General features: G+C 39.7%; 1 protein-coding gene across 1 annotated transcript in view; it reads left to right on the forward strand.

Annotated features, from left to right (window-relative positions):
* The window catches only part of tm2d1 (TM2 domain containing 1), a 113,596-nt gene extending 93,642 nt beyond the window's left edge, over positions 1–19,954 (forward strand). Inside the window, exon 8 of the mRNA XM_043699261.2 lies at positions 18,677–19,954. The gene's annotated coding sequence lies outside the window, so the exon portion shown is untranslated. The remainder of the gene's footprint in view (positions 1–18,676) is intronic.
* Positions 19,955–22,820: the final 2,866 nt, after the last annotated feature.

Below are 22,820 nucleotides of genomic sequence, written 5' to 3' on the forward strand. Positions count from 1 at the left end.
TTCAGACTTTACAGCACGTTCCACTATTTGTAAATTATAATAGATCTGTTTTGTAAGTGGAGTTGAAATGCCCATCAGCCATGATTGAATGGCAGAGTGGACTTGATGGGCTGAATGGCCTTACTTCCGCTCCTATATCATATGGTCTTATGGTAACTTTAAATTCATATTCCCATCAATCTTTCAACACATGGTTTGCAAAAAATCTGTCCAGCTTTTTGTTAATGATATTCACAAATTCTATGAAACTTCTTTTTCAGAAAGAGAGTTCAAAGACCCTTTACTCTCAGAGAAAAAAGGTTCACTTCAAATCTGTTTTATATGAGCCACCACATTTGTTTAATTCATGACTCAGAGTACCAGATTTTCCCATAACATCCTGCATAGGTCTAATTTGCCAAGACTCCTCAGGGTCTTACATATTTCAATCAAGTTACTTTTTCCTTTCCTAAAGTCCACCAAGTACAAAGTTTGACAGACTGATACTTCAATGTTAAAGAACTAAAACCTTCTATGCAGAGAAGAAAAGCAGAATTATCAATATCCTGTCCAACACTTATTGGTACATCAAGAGCAGTAAAACAGATTATCTGGTAATTTCATCATTAATCTGGTTCTACTTTTGCCTATTCAGTCACAGATAGTCACAGCCAGATAGTATTCTGCAATGGCTCATTTTCCTACTCTCCATGTTCATTCTAGATTCCTCCAAGGATCTTGACTCTTATAAGATTATTTTCATATCATATTCAGAATAAAAAAGTTAGACTTTGGGTTATTTTAGAGCTTCAAATAATTTATTTGAATATACACAATTGTTTCAGAAAGCAATAATTTTGCGTATAACTTAGTTTCTAATCAATTATTTGTTGTGTACTCACTAAGACACAAACTGCTGGGAAAACTGAGCAGGAGGTCTGGCAGCATCTGTGGAAAAAAAAAAGAGTTAATGTTTCTGGTCCAGTGATCTTTCAGAACTGATAGTTGATCAAATTCTGTATTGGGAGAACATAGCAGCTTCTTTTTGCCAGTTTCTTACTCTGTTTCTCGAGAAAACCTTTGTAGAGCAAGTTACTAGGTTCCCAAATAAAACTTTGATAATGAATATGAAATATCAACTTAGTTTGGAGGCCATGTTTTCTTATCTCGACAGTTCATGTTGTTTCTTATCAGTTACTTCAGGTTCTTCTGCATTATCCCTTTCAGCTGATTATACAAAGGGCCATCATTCTACACCTCTTACAGAAATACACATCTTATTTCCAATCAAGCTATTATGTTAAACAAGAATTTGGCATTTGTTTCAAATACATTATTGTAGTCTAATTCAACAGCACGGTGACACAGTGGTTAGCACTGCTGCCTCACAGCGCCAGAGACCTGGGTTCAATTCCTGCCTCAGGCGACTGACGGTGTGGAGTTTGCACATTCTCCCTGTGTCTGTGAGGGTTTCCTCCGGGTGCTCCGGTTTCCTCCAACAGTCCAAAAATGTGCAGGTTATGTGAATTGACCTTGCTAAATTGCCTGTAGTATTGGTTGAAGGGGTAATTGTAGGGGAATGGGTCTGGGCGGGTTGCACTTCGGTGGGTTAGTGTGGACTAGTTGGGCCAAAGGGCCTGTTTCCACACTGTAAGTAATCTAAGCTAAAAAAAATTAATATTCCAAATTATTTCCAAGATGCTTCCCATTACTGTACCAGATTCTCAGCAATATCATTCAAAGACATGGGAACATTCAAGATAAGAATTGGGTGATAGTTAAATATGCTGAAATTGATTTTAGATCAGGATTTCTTCTTGATTTCTGTGGACTAGCATTGCAGGCAATTGGGAACGCTCTTAGATCTGACAGGTAATTATTTAAGCTAGTTAAAGCTACAATTAGGAATTATACTCAATTCTGTACCTCGCAGGAGGCATCAAAATATTTTTAGATATTTTCAGATATTTTGTCACCATACTAGGTAACATCACCAGTGAGCCTCTGGATGAAGCACTGTTGGCATAGCCCGCTTTCTATTTATGTGTTTAGCCACAATGAGCCACAAAAAAGACATGACCCTTTCTCACTTACATACAGATGAGGAAGGACACCACTTCGACTGGGACAATACATCCATCCTAGGACAAGCCAAACAGCGACACACACGAGAATTCCTAGAAGCATGCATTCCAACCAGAACTCTATCAACAAACACATCGACTTGGATCCCATTTACCACCGCCTGAAAAAAAGAATAGGAAATGACCACCACAGAAAATGACATCACCAACCCAAAAAAACCTAAACACATAAATAGAAAGCAGGCCATGCCACCGGTGCTTTATCCGGAGGCTCACTGATGATATTACCTAGTATGGTGATGAAACATTTGAAAACGAACCTGCCAGCTCAGCGAACAAACCTATATCCAGAACAATCTTCCTCCTGAGTAGCCTTCTGCTTGTTTCACTCTCTCTGGTTTCTTCCTGAGCCTGACTCTATATTCCATAGCTCCTTTCACTTTACCTCAGCTCCACTCCTAAGCCTGGCTCGATATCCTATACCTTCTTCTCCCTTACTCTCAGACCCATATCTGGGCCTGGCTCTACAGGGGGCTGCCTGAGGGACAGTGCCAGGATGTGTGATTTCTGTCCCTGGCGGTAGCAGGTTGGGGTTGTGATAATGAATGATAACAAATCGATAGAAAGAGGGTTTAACCCTGTAAACAGATCTTAGGGAGCTAGCAAGAAAAAATTGCACCCCAAAATTCTCAATTATCTGGATTATTGCTGGTGCCACATGCTAAGTATTACCTTGACTCACTGGGTTACTTATATGGACACTACAACCTTCACTCCAGCCAAATCATTTCGCAGGTGTAAGTCTACTCCATCCACAGACAATTTCTTAACCACTCCTACTACTATTGGTCTGAATTAAAAGTCATACTCTACTCATATAATGGAACCAGAATATACTCTTCACTTATCACATTTACTAACACTTCGGCTGTCATTGAAATGTCTGTAGGAAAACTAGATTCTTCTCCTGCAAAACAGTCCCTGTGTCACTTTATGCAGTTATGGGTTTAGCTGCATCATTTGAAGCAAACAACAATCTACTCTTTTGACAAAAAAAAACTTCTTGTGTCTCTCATCCACTCTGTTCACCTCATCTGTACTCTCAGCAGTTTTTACCTCTAGTTCCCTGGTTGTAGTTGAAGCTATACAATTTGCTGTGGTATTTTCCTTTCAAAATCCCTTTTTAGACTCATTCATGAAACTGCATGGCCAGGTAAGGCAAGGGCATGCAGATCGGCATTAATTGAGTTGCGCTGAGAGTAAGCAAGGAGCCCTATAATGCATCCCAGTTGAATCCATGATCAGGATGCCTTTTTTGTGTGCAGTGGGCTTGCGGCATTTTTTTGAATGCTATTTGCCTTTGCACCCTCTGTTTGCTAACTGTGGGCCTGTGCTTCATAAGCATCTCACGAGTGGATTGGAGAGGTGCCATGGGGATCCTGAGGAGTTGGAAATTATTGAATGCCAATGTCAGTGGACAAGGGGTATGGGTGGCATGGATTGTTGCATGGTGAGCACATGGAGGTGCTTCTCAGCCAGCAGAAAGCTGACGTCACCAGGTACATACCTGACTTCCATGTTAGGATTCAAGATTTCTCTTGATAGATGGTAAAATAGGAAGCTGAATATTTATAGGTGAGATGTGCAGATAATAAGGTCACTTATAGGCAATAACCCTCTTTAATAGGCATCTTACTGTTCCGTGTCAAGAACATTGCCTCAACACCAGTAACTTTCATAAAAATTGCCGGGAATTATTCCCAACATCGAGGCAGACCTTGTTAGACTCCTCAGACAATTCTGCCAGATTTATTGCCATTGTCCATGTCATTCAGGCTTGTATAGGTTCCACCTGCAGAGGATTTCTTAAATGGTGAGAGTTGGAAAGCTTTGATGTCCAAAGTAACATGCATGCCCTTGTTCACAAGTCACTGAAACTTAACAAGCAGAAGGCAAATAGTATTTTGGCATTGAGTGCACCAGGATTTTGAGTACAGCAGTTGAGAGGTCTTAAAGCATCTGTAAAGAGCCCTTGTGGAACTGCACCTGGAACATTTGTGTACAGCTTTAACCTCCTTACCAAAGGGCATACTTGCCATACCAGGAGTGCAATGAAGCTTCACCAGACTGATCTCTGGGTGACAGGATTATTCGATAAGAGATTGAGGAGACTGGACTTACATCATCCGGAGTTTAGAAAAATAAATGGGCAATCTCATTGATGTGTCAGAGGAGGTCGAACTTGACGACATGGCTAAAATGCAATCAGGGAACGTGGATGTAGCAAATAGAACATAGAACAATGCAGCGCAGAACAGGCCCTTTGGCTCTCGATGTTGCGCCGACCTGTGAACTATTCTTAGCTCGTCCCCCTACACTATCCCATCATCATCCATGTGCTGATCCAAGGATTGTTTAAATCTAGCTAACATGGCTGAGTTAACTACATTGGCAGGTAGGTTATTCAAAGCCCTTACCACTCTGAGTAAAGAACCTGCCTCTGACATCTGTCTTAAATCTATTAATTTGAAGTTATGACCCCTCGTACAAGGTAATGTCATCATCCTAGGAAAAAGACTGTCATTGTCTACCCTATCTAATCCTCTTGTATGTCTCTTAGCCTTCTTCTTTCCAAAGAGAACAGACCCAAGCCTCTCAGCCTTACCTCATAAGACCTTCCTTCTAGACCAGGCAACATCCTGGTATATCTCCTCTGCACCTTTTCCAATGCTTCCACATCCTTCCCAAAATATGGTGACCAGAACTGTGCATAATATTCCAGGGATGGCCGCACTAGCGTTTTGTATAGTTGCAGCATGATATTGTGGCTCTGGAACTCAATCCCTCTACCAATGAAACCTAACACACCGTATGCCTTCTTAATAGCACTATCAACCTGGGTGACAACGTTCAGGGATCTATGTACATGGACTCCAAGATCCCTCTGCACATCCACACTGCCAAGAATGTTTCCATTGACCCAGTATTCTGCCTTCCTGTTATTCTTCCCAAAGTACATCACCTCACATGTAGCTGCATTGAACTCCATTTGCCACCTCAGCCCAATTCTGCAGTTTATCCAAGTCCCCCTGCAACCTGTAACATTCTTCCAAACTGTCCACTACTCCACCGACTTTAGTGTCATCTGCAAATTTACTAATCCATCCACCTATGCCTGCATCTAAGTCATTTATAAAAATGACATACAGCAGTGGTTCCAAAACAGTGGCACACCACGAGTAACTGGACTCCAGACTGAATATTTTCCATCAACCACCACTCGCTGCCTTCTTTCAGAAAGACAATTTCTAATCCAAACTGCTAAATCGCCCTCAATCCCATGCCTCTGCACTTTCTCCATCAGCCTACCATGTGGAACCTTATCAAAGGCTTTACTGAAGTCCATGTATACCACGTCACTGCCCTACCCTCATCTCCATACTTGGTCACCTTCTCAAAAAACTCAATGAGGTTTGTGAGACACGACCTGCCCTTGACGAAACCATATTGACTATCTGCAATCAAATTGTTGCTTGCTATATGATTATAAATCTTATCTCTTAAAATCCTTTCCAAAACCTTTCCTAAAACAGAAGTAAGGCTCACTGGTCTATAATTATATGGGTGATCTCTACTGGCCTTCTTGAACAAGGGCACAACATTTGCAATCCTCCAGTCCTCTGGTACTAAACCTGTAGACAATGATGACTCAAATGTCAAAGCCAAAGGCTCTGCTATCTCCTCCCTGGCTTCCCAGAGAATCCTCAGATAAATCCCATCCAGCCCGGTGGACATGTCTATTTTCACTCCTTCTAGAATTGATAACACCTGTTTGTAACTAACCTTGATCCTTTCCAGTCTAATATCTCGTACCTCATTCTTCTCGTCTACAATATTCTCCTTTTCCTGAGTGAAAACCGATGAGAAATGTTCGTTTAGCACCTCTCTGATCTTCACAGTGTCCACACACAACTTCTCACTTCTGTCTTTGATAAAGGTGAAATACATAGAACTTTGAACGTGAACTGAAATCCTGTGTTTAAATGTGAGCACTGCACTTTAAGAAGGATGTGAAGGCTTTCGAGAAAAGAATGGTTCGAGGGATGAGATGTTTCAATACTTGAATAGAATCTGAAAAAACTGGTGTTGTTCTCCTTAGAGAAGCAAATGTTGAGAGGAGTTTTGATGGATAAGCTCAAAATCATGAACAGCTCAGACAGAGTAAATGAGAGAAACTGTTCCCATTAACAGAAGGTTTGAGATCCAGAGGATATTGACTTAAGGTGAATGGAAAAGAAAATCTTTTTGAGATAGTGAGTAGTTCATTTCTAGATTGCATTGCCTGAGAGCATGGTGGAAGCAGATGCAATAGCAGCTTTCAAAAGGAGAATTGGAGGAACATCTTAAGAGAAAAATGCAGGGCTAAGGGACAGGGAAATGAAACTAGCCGAGTTGCTTCTGGCATGATGACACTCTAATAATAACATAATTCTGTGATTCTAGCACAAAGCACCTTTGAAAACTACTCATGCAATCCAGTGACTGCAGATACTGTAAATCAGCAACAAAAACAGAAGTTGCTAGAAACACTCACAGGTCTGGCAGAATCTGTGAAGAGAAATCAGAGTCAACATTTCGGATCTGGTGACCCTTCCTCAGAACTGATAGTAACTAGGAAAATGCCAATTTATATCTAGACGATAGGGTGGGAGGGGGATAAAGAGTAAACAATAGATGGGAATAGAGCCAAAAAAGGAGAAGAACAGTTGGATAGACAAAGGAATGGATCATGATCTGACTAGGATGGTGAATAGCCATTAATGGAGACTGTTGATGGTGAACAATAGGTAGTGTGGAATGGCAGACTATGTGATAATAAGGTCTGGTGTTGGGGGTAGGAGGGCTAGGACATGGAAGAGTTTAGGCCCTAAAATTATTGAACTCCATATTGAGTCCGGAGGGCTGCAGGGTCCCCATGCAGAAAATGAGGTGTTGTTCTTTCAGTTTGCGCTGAGCTTCACTGGAGAACTGCAACAAGCCTGGGACAGCAATATTAGCCAGGAAACAGGATGGTGTATTAAAGTGGCAGGCAACTGGAAGTTCTGAGTCTTTATTTGCAAGCAGAACATAGATATCACCCAGTATACACGTCGTTTCCCCAGTGCAGAGGACATTGCATTGTGAGCAGTGAATGCAGTAGACTCGATTTTGTGAAGTGCAGGTAAAGTGCTGCTTCACCTGGAAGTAATATTTGGGCCCTTGGATACTAAGGAGGGAGGGGGTAAATGAACAGGTGTTATGCCTTTGGTGGTTGCAGGGGAAGGTGCCGTGGGGCTGGGGGGGGGGGGAGGTGCGGGGTTTGGGAATGAAGGATGAGTGGACCAGGGGTGCACTGTGGTATTCTATGGTGAGTGAATCACTTCCTGACTCACTCTAAAGCTTTTCCATCATCTATAAAGCTGAAGTTAGTTCCAATTAAAAACAATAAACTTGACAGCATACAAGATACAGAACTTGCAACGCATCCCCTCCACTACTTTGAACATTCATTGAATGTACCGCTGGCTTTGGCAATCAGAAGTCCAACAACTCACCAAGGCTTCTGTGGTATCTCATCCAAGACCACAACCTCCAACTCCAAGTAGAACAAGGACTGCAGGCACATGGAAAGGTCACCATCTCTAGGTGCCCTACTAAACCAAAATCTATCCTGATTTGAATAGAGATTGTCATTGCTTAATTGCCACTGGATCAAAATCCTGAGACTCTCTAAATAACATTATTATGGGGGTACCTTCATCATATCGACTCTGTTCAAACCCAGCACCAACTTAAAGGCAATTGGAGACATTCAATATATGTTGGCCTTTCTAGCATTAGCAATTCTTGTGAACAAATAAAATGAAAAGAGCAACATAAAAATAAGGTACAAGTACTAGCCTGTTTAAAATGAAACAAACCAGAATCACATTAGTTGGAACTTAAAACACTCAGCATTCAATATGGTGTGATCTCATTAACATGCATTGTTACTTTAAATATTAAATGTAATTCAGAAACTCAGCAAATCTGCCCTTAGTTGTTGGTAATTTCTGAAATGGGGATTAAGTAATTTCAAATAAATTCCAACAATCTACTCTATCCTTCATCCTTCTTAGACATTTATGTTGTGATGTATGTTTTCTTCTTTTTCATCAAGTACCTCATGTTTTGTATCTCTCTCGTTTTGTCAGTTTTTTAATACCTTTATTCCAAATATACTGCTTACTTCTTTGAAAAGAAGATAGAATACTGCAGATACTAGAAATCTGAAATTAAAGCAGAAAGTTCTGGATATATTGGGCAGCTCAGGCAGCACCTGTGCCAAGAGAGACAAAGTTAAGAACTTAGATAGATGAAATATTAGCTGTGTACTGTCCACACAGATGCAATCTGTTGAAATGAGAAGCCATCAGATTCCATTTAAAAGAGACAGACTCATTGGCAATTCCTACTATTTTCAGTCTTTACAGATAACCCCCAAAACTTCCAACATATTGTAAGTTTGTTTAATCTTTATGTAAATTTTCCACAACGACATTTATACATGGATTTTTGTCACCAAATGGGGTACTATTTCTGCCTAGGTGAAAGTGAGGACTGCAGATGCTGGAGATTAGAGTCGAGAATGTGGTGCTGGAAAAGCACAGCAGGTCAGGCAGCATCCGAGGAGCAGGAGAATCGACGTTTTGGTCAAGATTCCTGATGAAGGGCTTTTGCTTGAAACGTCGATTCTTCTGCTCCTTGGATGCTGCCTGACCTGCTGTGCTCTTCCAGCAGCACACTCTTGACTAATATTTCTGTTTGTCAATGTTCAGTTTTAATTACATATTTTATTGATAACTTTAAAATGCAAAGTAAAGTAGGCCTGAATAAATAACTTATAATGCAGAAAGTTCTTGACTTCACACAAGTTAAAATAAGCTTTAGCCAAAACCATTCTTGTTCTAACCATGTAATTACCAATGTTTACGTTTATCTGTTCTGTTTCTCTATTTTAGTTACAACATCTTCTTGTATTTATTGTTGCTAATATAGTTTTTATGGCCCGCATAAAAGGCTAATACTTTAAAGTTTTCCATTTTATCTAATACACTGGTTCCAAGTAAGCACATATGTCAAACATAGCTGAATGATCCATTAGGGTGAGGTTAAAATTGATAAGTAAAAATTTAAAATAACAAAATCTCTTTCGCTTAGTAAGTAACTCTGGAATCGTGAATAATGTTATCACAAAATCACAGTTTTGCATAAGAGTTTTAATAATAAATTATCAATAAAATAAACAATCAGCAATATCAATTAAACTATACTAAATTTCCCAGAACTGTTAGCTGCCCAAATCTGAACTTTTCATTAGCAGAAAAAATATTGTGGATGCTGGAAATCTGAAACTAAGACAGAACACCTCATCTTCTGCTTAGCACGTTGTTATTGAGATCTCAACAATAAACTTCAAAACTTCAGTAAATGCCAACATGTCCCTTCCCCATTTCTCTTACATTCTCTTTCCCCATCTCCTCCCTCCTCACCCCAACACTTCTGTAACTTGCTAATTTTGTACTTAGAAGAGAGGACCCATTCACTCCTTTCACATCTCAATTTACACTCATTTTACACCTCTTTTTCTTTCACCAATATTAATAATCCCTTTGTCCTTTGTATTTGGCCTCTACACAAGGGATTCTTGCTCCTCCACAAAAACAGAAATTGCTGGAAAAAGTCAGCAGGCCTAAGTTAATGTTTTGAGCCTTGGGATGTCTTTTTCTTCAGAATGGAAAGGTGCTATGGGAAATTATGGCTATGTAATGCTGTTCACAGAGGGAGAGGAACAGATGAAGAGGTGTCCAGAGTGAAAGACAAAGAGAGTGCCTATAGTGATAAACAACTGATAGAGATGTGAAACGATAGGTTTGAAAGGAGAAAACCGGTCTGCTGTTCTGAAAGAAAATCCAGTAAGACAGAAACAAGGGGTGGGTGGGCAGGGGGACTCTGCAGTGGAAATGAAGTTAAAAAATCACACAACACCAGGTTGATTTGGAAGTGCTAGCTTTCGGAGTGCTGCTTCTTCATCAGGAAGCTTCATCAGTGTGATTTTTAATTTAGTCCAACCCGGTCCAACACTGGCAACTCCACATCAAGGAATTGAAAGGCAGTTAGTGCCCTGAAGTTGTTGAACTAAATGTTAGAGTCCCAGGGGATGTAAAGTGCCAAGTGGAAAACTAAGTTTTGTTCCAGCTTGTATTGACTTTGTTGGATCACTGTTGCAGGCCTGTGAATGGAAACATTAGCATGACAGTAAGATAGTTTATTGAAATGGCAAGAAACTGAAGGGTTAAAGTCATTCTTGTGGAGAAGGAAGGTGCTCCACAGTGGACAACCAATCTTGCTCAATAGCTATCTTCCTTAAATGACTGGGTCCACAATTTCCACACTTTTCTGCCTAGATTATGCAATACTGTTTCTCATGAGAAATCTTTCTCGCCATCATTTTTCCTTCCTAGCCATCTCACATCAAACCCTTAAGAATTTATAATTCACTTAGAGGAAGAAACATGGGTCAGAAACAACTTGCTAAGCTTACATAAGGATAATTACAAAGGAATGAGGGAGATTTAGTTGGAGTAGAGTGGGAAAGGAGACTAGCAGTAAAGACAGTTGATAAAAAATGGCAGGTGTTAAAAAAAATATTTCGTGGCCCATAGCAAAGATATACCCCAGTAAGAAGGAAGGAGATAAGCCTTGGAAACTAGATTAACTAGGGAAGTTAAGGATAGCTTCAAACCGAAAGAATAGAAAACATTAATGTGGCAAAAAATATTGTTAAGGGAAAGAATTGGGAAAGTTTTTAAAACCAACAAAAGACGACCAAAAAATAATAAAAAGGGAGAAGAGAAACTTTGAAAGTAATAAAGATAGACAGCAAGATTCGTTAAAGATATAAAAAGGAAGAGAGAGGCAGTTAACATAGGCCCCTTATAGAAAGACACCGGGGAAGTAATAACGGGGAATCAGGATATAGCAAAAGAGGGGAATAATAACTTTATCAGTAGAAGACACTAATACTATTCCAAAAATGACTAAATTGTTAAGGAGAGAAAGGAAGATAGGAAATGCATACAATAACCCTATCACTAGAAAAAAATGTGCTGGAAAAACTAATGGGCCTAAAGACCAACAAGTCCCCTGGAGCTAATGGGAATACATCCTTGTATATTAAAAGTAATCCTTAGATTCTGAAAAGCACCAGAGGATTGCAAAACTGCCAAAAAAGGAACGATAGAACAGTTAGCTTAACATCTATTATTGGGGGAAAAAGGTTGTGTGTATTATCAAGGATGTAATAACACTGCATTTATAAATACATAGACCAAGCAGAGTCAGCAAAGCTTCACAAAAATGAAATCATGCCTGACAAGTTTGTTAGACTTCTTTGAGGAGGTGAAAGGCATTACAGATAAAGGAGAAGCAGTAAATTTGCTGTAATTTGATTTTCAGAAGACATTTGATTAGGTATCACACACTATGCTATTAAATAAGACATCCCATGGTGTTGAAGGTAGTATATTAGCATGGATAGAGGATTGATCAACTAATAGAAGACTGTGTTGGGACAAGAACACTTTCAGAATGACAATCTTTAACTTGTGGTGCACCATAGATATCAGTGCTGAGCCACAATTATTTACAATAAGTGTTAATGACTTGGGTGAGGAAAATGAATGCACTGTGGCCAAGTTTGCGGATAACACCAAAATAGATTGGAAAGCAAGTAGTGAGGAAGACAAATCTGCAGTGAGTTGGCAAAAACTTGGCACATAGAATACAGAATGGGGAAATGTGAGATTATGCACTTTGGCAGGAAGAATAGAGGAGCTGAATGTTATGTAAATGGGAAAAAAGACTGTAGAAATCTGTAGCTGAGAGGGGTTTGGGATTCTAGTGCATGACTAACAGGTAATAGTGAAGGTAAATGAAATGCTGGTGTTTATTTCAAAGGGAATAGAGTACAAAAACTGTTCACAGTATTCTTACTGTTGTCTGACAAGACACATGTATAACAACAGCTAGAATATTGTTTAGGCCCTTATCTAAGGAAAGATACTGAAATTATAAGCACTCCAAAGAAGGTTCACCAGGCTGATCCAGAGTATGGAGGGACTATTATATGAGAAGAAGTTGAGTAGGTTGGGTTTCTGTTCAATGAGGGTTAGAAGAATGAGAGGCAACCTTATTGAAAGATATAGGATTCTTATGTGGCTTGACAGGGTAGATGTGAAGAGGTTGTTTCCCCTGTGGGAGAGCCTAGAACTCGACGGCATAATCTCAGAACAAGGGTTCACCCTATTGAGACAGAAATGAGAAGGAAGTTTGTCTCTCAGTGTAACAAATTTGTGGAATCTTTAACACAGTGGGCGGCTGAGGCTGGGTTCTTTAGAATTTTCAAGGCTGAGATAGATTTTTTTAACCAGTAAGATAACCAACAGTTATTGGGAAAAGACAGGAAAATGTAGCTGAGGGATTATTACAGCCAAGATTTCATTAAATGGCAGAACAGACTTGATGGGTTGAATTTGCTACTTTTGCTTCAATGTCTTACGGTCTATTGGAAAGGCACTTTGTGGTTGAAATGGAGGACTCCCACTTGTGCAGTTTTCCTGGCAGATTGCCCCCTTTTGCAGTTCTAATTAAAGTTCTTCCACCATTCTCAGCCTTAAATGAAGTTAAATTGGAATTATTTATATCTTTAATTTTCTTAATACTTATTATTTTTACTCACTAGGTTTGCAATGTCCCAAACTCTTCAATTCCATGTTTATCTTAACCATTTGTAATGCACATTTAAAGTTACACCTTTATATTAGGGGTTTTTATTGTTATGATTCACACATCCTCAACGTCTGTTCACTCATTAAGCATAGTCTTATGAAGATCATTGGTAAGATGTGAACATCTGATGAACTCCATTGAAGAAAACTGCAAGCCAACACTCAGCATTGAAAAATCCTTCAAGGAATGGCAGAAAGTATTTTACATCTCACTATTTGTGCTAGAAAAGATTAAATCTGCAGCTCCTAGGCAGAGATTCATGTTCAATCATGTGGTGGAGGTCTTGAGTCCAGGTTCAGCCTGTTCAGAGATGTAATTACAGTCCTCTGGAGTAGGTAGGGCTCACACTTAGGCCTCCTGGTTCAGAGGTAGGGATACTACCATTGCACCACAAGAGGCTAGCTTGTTGCATGTTCCTTCCCATATTTTGCTTGTCAAGTAGTCAAGCAAAGGTTATAAAATTTACAATCCAATGAAGCAATCAGAAAACCTCAGTTTCTTCATGTCAGTGCTCAAAAAATGAAGCCGCACAATTCTGCTTGGGGTCCCAGCATGTGGACTAGTTCAATCAGCTGGTTAGATTTGATTTCTGGGCCATGAATTTCAAATGCCTGGTTAACCAGTTGTCCTCCAAACAGTATAATAACTTCTGGAGTTATTGTTCTGCCCCTCCTCCAACTTTCATTTCTATAACCGATCCTTACTGTCTCCCACCCTACTTCAGACATGTCAACTCACATGAATTGATTGTGCAAAAAAAAAGTTCTTCTACTAAGCATCTTCAGTCTTTGTACCCTTGGTCTCTGTTCATCTACTAGTGGAAAGAATCACTCGATTTACTCATTATAAAGCCCCAGGATTCTCGTATCCCTGTATGTCCCAGTCCTCTCACTGCAAGATTCCTACTCATCCCGTTTCTGCTCCTAGCCCTGGCTCAACAAAATGTACAAATGGTCCAAACACTCAAACCCATTGACCCTCCAGATTCAATATCAATCTTCTATGAAGGCCATTGAGAGGGAAATGGTAGCACTGTGGTAATGTCATTTGTCTCGTAATCCAGAGGCTAGGCGAATGCTCTGGGGACATGGGTTCAAATCCTACTGAGGAAGTTGGTGGGATTTACATTTTATTCTATTAATACAACTGAAATTTGTAGCTTGTCTTGACCTTTTCATACCTTTTAAAAAAAATTAATTCATCGGATGTGGGTGTCACTGGCTAGGGCAGAATTTAATACCCATGTCCAATTGTCAAGAGGAGTCCACATCACCTTGGGTCAGGAGTCACATGCAGGCCAGACCCAGCAAGGATCACAGTTTCCTTCCTTGAAGAACATTAATGAACCAGATAGAATTTTCCAGCACTCAACAATGGTTTCATGGTCATGATTAGGCTCTAAGTTCCAGATTTTTTTTTAATGAATTCAAATTCCACTAGCTGCCATAGCAGGATTCAAACCTGGGTCTCCAGAACATGTAGCATCTCATCAAGGAGTCCTAGCAAATCTGGAATCATTGGGTACTGGGCAAACTCTCTGCCAGTTGGAGTCATACCTGGCACATAGGAAGATGGTCATAGTTGAAGGTCAGTCAACTCAGTGCCAGGACATCTCTGCAGGAGTTCTTCAGGGTAGTGTCTGAGGCCCAATCACCTTCGGGTGCTTCATCGATGACATTCCCTTCATCATAGGTGCAAATATTTGCTGGTGATTGCACAATGTTTAGCACCATTTAGTCCTCAGATACTGAAGCAATCCATGTTCAAATACAGGATCTGGACAATATCCAGGCTTGGGCTGAAAAGTGGCGAGTAACATTTGTGCCATACAAATACCAGGCTATTACAATCACCGGTAAGAGAATGTAACCACTGCCCCTGGCATTCAATGGTTTACCATCATTGAATCTCCTACGAACAACGTCCTGGGGGTTACCATGGAGCAGAAACTCAACTGGACTCACCACAGTGGCTACAAAAGCAGTTTAGAGGCTAGGAATACCACTGTGAGTACTTACCTTCTGACTCCCTAAAGCCTGCCCATCATCTACAAGGCAAAGACTGGTATGTGATGGAATACTCTCCACTTGCCTGGGTGGGTGCAGCTCCAACAAAATTCAAGAAGCTTGGCACCATATCGGCACTAGATCCACAGGCATCTGCTCCATCTGCCACTGATGCTCAATATTAGCAACATGCACTACCTACAAAGTGCAGAAATTCACCAAAGATCCTTAGACAGCACCTTCCAATCCCATGAACACTTCCATCTAGAAGGACAAGGGCAGCAGATATATGGGAACACCACCACCTTCAAGTTTCCCTCCAAGCCATTCACCATCCTTACTTGGAAATATATTGCCGTTCCTTCACTGTTGCTGGGTTAAAATCCTGGAATTTCCTCCTTAATGGTATTGTGGGTCAACCAACAACAGCTGGACTGCAGTGTTTCAAGAAGGCAGCTCACAACCACTTTCTCAAGGCAACTAGGAATGGGCAATTAATGCTGGCCAGCCAATGTGATACCCATATCCCACAAAGTGAATAAAAATCATTACTAGGGTCTCTGATGAAGGGCTCTTGCCTGAAACATCGATTTTTCTGTTCCTCAGATGCTGCCTGACCTGCTGTGCTTTTCCTGCACCACACTCTTGTCAATGAATTAATAGTCTAGCCATACTACATCAATGACTGTGGTCAAAACCCATCTGATCCCCTAATTCCTGCCATCCTTACCTGGTCTAGCCCGGATGTTGCTCCAGATCTACTCTATTGTAATTCACTCTTACCTAAAGTGGCTTACCAAGGCAATTGGAGAAGGGCAATAAATGCATGCCAAGACACTCACATCCCATGTGAAGATAATGAACAAGTTGACAGATTTAATAAGTGACTGGGTTCAATACAGGATAGATCTGAATTATTAATCTTTTTAATTAAGGATCTTGGCAGACCATAATCTATCAGTCAGATCTTATATAGTAAACAATTATCAAGTTATCTATTTCCATAAATTTGATTGTTATAAACTAAGTTTGTGTATTACTAGATGAAAGAACTGCAAATCACTGGGTAGCCTTACGTCATAGCACAGTAGCTGTTATTAGATTTAACTTTTAATAATTGAATATTACTGTATAATTTTGAACAAAGCAAGTAGAATGCATTTACACTATGGAAGGATATCATATATGCAATCAGAAAACTGACCTCTAAGCATTTCATTGCATACTTGAACTAAAAATTTAGAAAATTATGACTGCTTTACAGGTAAATTGAAGAAATGCATTTTCATTTAAATGCAAAAGGATGTTCTATTCCGTTATAATTTACACTCATGCATAACTTCACACTATGCCTTGTGGTTCTTCAAATCATTGACTTCAAAACTTCCTTTAAATGGGGACCTTCTTGACCTGGAATGCATTTTCCACAAGTTACAAGTATTACCACCTGGAGCTTCAGTGTTTTAGGTGCTGTCATTATTTATGTAATTCTAAATATCGAAAATAAATTGAGATAGTGGAGAAGAAAACTTAAATGTATTAGAATGGAAAAATGCCAAGAACTTGGAACTGTGCATAATAAGCTGTGCAGATAACATTACCGTGTTTCATGCAATAACAAGGATAATTGAGAAGGTGCATTTAGAAGTTGAAATTTTATCGAAAAACTTTCAGATTTGCATCCATCATTAATTTTGTTCAAGTATTGGATATAACCTGGTTTTAAGATATTATATCTAAGTGGAATATTAGTTAACTACCTTTATGTTACGTTCTACGGTTATGTTCTTTTCCAGCTGTCATTGATTTTCTTGTCCAACCTCAAGGACATCCTGTTCTTCTGGCAAGTTTTGCTTCTATGAAATCTTTCATAGTGGGTCATGGCTTTTAAATATGCATGTGAGGTTACAGGCCATATGTGTTTAATCAAACTTCAATTATTACAGTGTGCATACTCAGAACTGATGATTCCAGGTTATAATGTATGACGAAATGGGTCATTCTAATTGGATCAGTATGGAGACATTATGAACCAAACTCATTATGATAAGTTGCTTCCTGTGTTAAAGGTTCTCTTGAGCTTATAAGCTTGGCTCACTACCTTCAATCAGGTTCTCTTCTAGTGTCCAGGGAAAAGTAACACTATTTTCCCTACAGAACATCAGACAGCCAACAAGCAATGTTTTTCCCCTCTTCCAATACACATCCCACTTTACAAGTTAACTAATCCCAATTTTAACCGTCAAGTTGTGGACAAATACTGCTCCAGTTTGGATAATGACGTTGAAGTATTATGTTTTTTTTAAATACAGTGAGGTCTCTGTTCTAATGAAAAGCCATCGACCTGAAATGTAATTCTGTTTCTTTCCTCACAGATCCTGGTAGAGCTACTGAGTATTTCTACCATTTTCTGTTTTTATTTCAGATTACCAGAATCTGCAGTATTTTCCTCTTAAACTTAAATATTTTAACATAGAGTCATAGAGATGTACAGCATGGAAACAGACCCTTCGGTCCAACCCGTCCATGCCGACCAGATATCCCAACCCAATCTAGTCCCACCTGCTAGCACCCGGCCCATATCCCTCTAAACCCTTCCTGTTCATATACCCATCCAAATGCCTCTTAAATGTTGCAATTGTACCAGCCTCCACCACATCCTCTGGCAGCTCATTCCATACATATACCACCCTCTGCATGAAAAAGTTGCCCCTTAGGTCTCTTTTATATCTTTCCCCTCTCACCCTAAAACTATGCCCTCTGGTCCTGGACTCCCCGACCCCAGGGAAAAGACTTTGTCTCTTTATCCTATCCATGCCCCTCATAATTTTGTAAACCTCTATAAGGTCACCCCTCCGCCTCCGAAACCCCACGGAAAACAGCCCCAGTCTGTTCAGCCTCTCCCTGTAGCTCAGATCCTCCAACCCTGGCAACATCCTTGTAAATCTTTTCTGAACCCTTTCAAGTTTCACAACATCTTTCCAATAGGAAGGAGACCAGAATTGCATGCAATATTCTAACAGTGGCCTAACCAATGTCCTGTCTAGCCGCAACATGACTTCCCAACTCCTGTACTCAATACTCTGACCAATAAAGGAAAGCATACCAAACGCCTTCTTCACTATCCTATCTACCTGTGATTCCACTTTCAAGGAGTTATGAACCTGCATTCCAAGGTCTCTTTGTTCAGAACATATCAGCGATAACAGTCAAATTCCATTAAATTTAATGTTTATGTATATACCAAATAAAATTGATACCATACACACTTTATTTTTACTGAACCATTAAATGAATGTGGCTTTTTGCACACATTTGAGCTTAACTATCTTCTGGATTTGGATACCACTGTAATTTTTACTCTCCAAAGTTGAAAGATTTAGGTTATGCATTCTACTAAACCCATTTGGTATAAGCTTGTTTTACCATTAGAGGATATAAGCTGATCTGATTGTGGCCTCTGTGCAATGCTTTTGCCTACCACAAATTATGCAAAGAAAGGGCCAATCCTGTCAACTTCTGATGCAGTCCAATCTGATTATAATATTTGGGAAGATCTACCAAAACTGCAGGCAACTTAGTCTCTGATGTGCAATCGGTACATGAACATTTATGAATCATGTTAATTCATGCTCACTATTCTGTCTGCAGTCGAAATGCTTTTATTCTGTACCAGTCAATCATTACAAACCTCCTACACACTGTACCTTAACGCCATTTCTCATGTCTACTTTACAGGTGGCTAATGACTCCCCTCCATCAGCCAATTACGTGATACTAACTGAGGGATAAGAATTGGCCAAAACACTGGGGAACAACTCTACTGCTGAATCCAACAATGTTGCAATCAGGAAAATCAGAAAGAACACTTGCTTTCCTGAAGTCCGAGACTCTGAGATTGGGTGGTTTCTATTTGTGCTGAGATATTGACCATCAGACTCTACATCATGGTAGAGTCCAGAAGTGAGCTAATGGAATAAGAAGCAAAGTACTGCAGATTCTGGGGTTTTGAAATGAAAACAGAAAATTCTGGAGAAACTTAGCAAATCTGGCAGTATCTGTGGTGAAAGAAACAAAATTAAAAATTTCAAATCCAATCTGACTCTTCTTTGGAACTGGTGTGTTTAATGGGGTTGGCCACAGCTTCCACATTGAAAAAGACAGAGTATGAATGTCACACAAGTCTATAATTATATAATTACATTTTAAAAAGGGCATATTTTACAAAATGGCTCCTTAACGCCACACTGCTTCTCGTGCAGATTCAACTTCAGCCATTAAGACTACTCGAGTCTACGAGTGAATCAGAAAAGTTCATGTCATTCAAGGATTCTCAACTGCCCACTGAACCCTGAAAGGTGAAGATGCAAAACTACTATAGTGTTCAACAGGGAATGGGAGGGACAATACAAGGAATTCCAGCATAATTGATTTTACTTTGTGGAACAATGATTTAACAAAAAGTTATCATTTGGAGCCTTTTTTTTGATTATGATAAATGCTGACTGTAGACAGCTATTTGCAAGAGAACCATTTCACCACCATAAGAGACATTTTGAAAGACCAATTGATTCTCAACAGGGGAACTGTGGAATTTGGGATGACCATCCTGAACCAAGCAACCAAGAACCATAACCCACAGGGTTGTAAAAATGAAACAAAAAGAGAAAAGGAGCTTTCACTCACTCCAAATGGTCCCATTCTGCATCACCCTGTGGGAGCAACTTCCAATTATTTAACTACAGAACTCATTGTTGTTGTTGAATCCAATCTCAATTTTCACCTCTTACACTTCAGAATAAAGCAAGCCAGAATCTGCAACAATATTGGAGACTTCTCATTTTCATCTTCAAATGCAACTGTTATCGTTACACTAAATCTTTGTAATTGTAAATTAGCCAATATCATCTGCACATTAACAGATGACATTGGCTCTGTTAATGTAACATTCAACAGCAGTTGTATAAAATACTCATATTTCTTAACCTGTTTAAAACAAAGCTTTGCTGCTAGTTACTTTAAGCTCAAATACTCAGAAATTAAAAGTGGCATACATATGAGCTTTTGCTAATTCTTAGTCACAATCACTGACGTTATGCTTGTTATTTGGTTGTGTCAATTAACATAGGATATAGGAGCAGGAATAGATCATATGCCCTCTTGAACCTGTCCTGCCTTTCAATACAATCATGGCTGATCATCAGATTGAATGCCACTTTCCCACCGAATCCTTACATCTCAATTCCCTGAGGTACCACAAATCTCTCTCAGCCTTAAATATATTCAATGAGTGAGCAGGCAGACCCCTTCAGTGAAGCATTTGAAATTTGCATCTTCCATAAAATAATTCTCCTCACAGTCCTTACCCTTAGACTGTATCCAATAGTTTTAGATCCCTCAATATCTACCACATTAAGCCCCTTCAGAATCTTGAACATTTCAATAAGATTGCTCTCATTCTTCTAAACCTCAGACACTATAGTCCCAACTTACAATGTCTATTATAACCATCTAAACTCATGAACCAATCTGGTGAACCTTTGCTGCACTGCCTCCAGTGCAATTATATGCTTCCTTAAATATATAGATCAAAACCAAACATAGCCCTTCAGTTGCAGTCTCATGCAAGCCCTGTATAACTGTAGTAAGGTTTTCATATTCTAACACTCCAATCCCTTACAATAAAGGCCAAGATGCATTACTAATTGTTTGCTGTAAATTGCTTGCTAACTATCCCTTGTTTTCCTTGTACAATTGTTATCAGCAATCACTTGCTAATGAGTATGATTGTCCACCTAGGAAATTCCATGCTACTGGTCATTGGTTCTGTGGATCATTGTGCACCTGATAAGTCTGATCCTATTGCCACATCTCCAACCATATGTTTGACACCTATTTCCAGGAGGCACAACTGATCTTTGGCCTTGACATCATCAGCATTCATTTCTCTGGTCCCTTTTCTGCCTTCCTTTTGCTAAAGGGTGTTCTTGAAGAATCGTGTTCCTTCATACAGGAGGTTCCTCCAAGTCAGTTTCTTCTGAACAAGGGTCTCCCATGCACTGGAATACATGTTACTTTTCTTGAGAGAAGCCTCCAGGGAGTTTTTGAAATGCTTCCTCTATCCTGCTCTTGTCCGAGAGTCTTTGTTGAGCTGGGCAAAAAAGATTTTCTTTTGTAGTTGGAACTCAGGCATTCTAAGCATGTGGTTGGCATTGTGGAGTTGGTTTCAGATGATCATGGCCTCAACATTGGTGCTATTTGTGCTTCACAGATGCTGATGTTCGTATACCCATCCTCCCAGATGATGCGGACAATCCGTCTCAAACAGATTTGGTGGAACTTAGAGTCATTGAATCCAACTCGTCCATGCCAACCACATATCCAAAATAAATCTAGTCCCATTTGCCAGTAGTTGATCCATATTCCTCTAAACCCTTCCTATTCATATAGCCATATATCCTGATTTTTTTTAAATGTTGTAATTGCACCAGTCTCCACCACTTCCTCTGGCAGCTCATTCTATACACACACATTACACTCTGTGTGAAAAAGTTGCCCCTTAGGTCCCTTTTATATCTTTCCCCTCTCACCCTAAACCTATGCTCTCTAGTTTTGGACTCTCTAACCCCAGGGTACAGACATTGTCTATTCATCCTATCCATGCCCCTCATGATTTTATGAACTTCTATAAGGTTACCCCTCAGCCTCTGATACTCCAGAGAGAACAGTCCCAGACTAATCACTCTCTCACTATAGCTCAAATCCTCCAATCCTGGGAACATCCTTGTAAATCGTTTCTGAACCCTTTCAAGTTTCACAATATTCTTCCTATCGTGTATCTTTTCCACAAAAAAAATGACCCTGGATGTAAATTCAGTGACATTCCGGCAGAGTATTGTGCATATAATGTTACACCAGGAGATTTCCAAATGAAAACTTAAACAGGAAGAGGTGACAAGAGGCTGATTATCCAATCCAATCCCAGGAGGAGGCAATCTCCATCTGCCATCCAACTAACCCCAAGTCGACCCCTCCTTCCACTGCCCTCCACTTTGACCTCTCAAAGAGATCTCTGTAGATTTAAGCTCTGATCCAATGGCCTAAATCCTCATATTTTCTTTTTTAGGTATCACTTTTTTAAAATCACTTTTGCTCTTGTTATTCCAAACACTTCATTTGTGTTTTACCTTTCTAGTGATATTGGAAGAACAGATTAAAAAGGAGCTTCCGGTGTTTAGGTGGCCTAAAGAATTTGAGTGTGGAGCAGATAACCTCAGCTGTGAAAAAAAACCCATGAAATACTCCCGTATTGCAGGTAAAGATAAAAGATATAACACCACTTGAGTGTGAGGATCTAAAATCTGGATTGAGGCTGTTGTCAGGACTAACCACTTAATGCATGCTTTTACGAACTACAAAATGGCTTCTCAATGCAAGTAACATAAAGTAACATAATAAAATGGCTTCTAGGCTGCAAATTAACACTGTTTAAAATGGCTTTCCACCCTGCTAAAAGCTACATTCTTGAACTAACTGAATCAAAGATTAGCAGACTATGCTCCCCTCATAGTATGGAATTAACCAGGCTAGATAGGACATTACTAACCATCCTAGCTGGCCTTGTAGATGCAGGTGCAGAGAGATAAAATGTGCAAAATAAAGTTTGTTCCCAGGAAATACCATTAAATTAACCTACTGTCCATAATGTCATTTTATTACATTTTATTGGATTGCTCTTTAATTAAGGCTGTACTATTTCTTAGGAACCATATAAAACTGTCTTTGTTTTAAGCTATTTTATGCAGATTTTCCAGAGTACACAGAGGTGCTTAACCCCTGTGTTGCTGGATAACCTATGCCCGGTGTCATAATGAATTGTGAA

This window comes from Chiloscyllium plagiosum, unplaced genomic scaffold (genome assembly GCF_037043375.1).
Source record: "Chiloscyllium plagiosum isolate Xiang-an unplaced genomic scaffold, Cpla_swu_hap1 HiC_scaffold_9, whole genome shotgun sequence".
NCBI lineage: Eukaryota > Metazoa > Chordata > Chondrichthyes > Orectolobiformes > Hemiscylliidae > Chiloscyllium > Chiloscyllium plagiosum.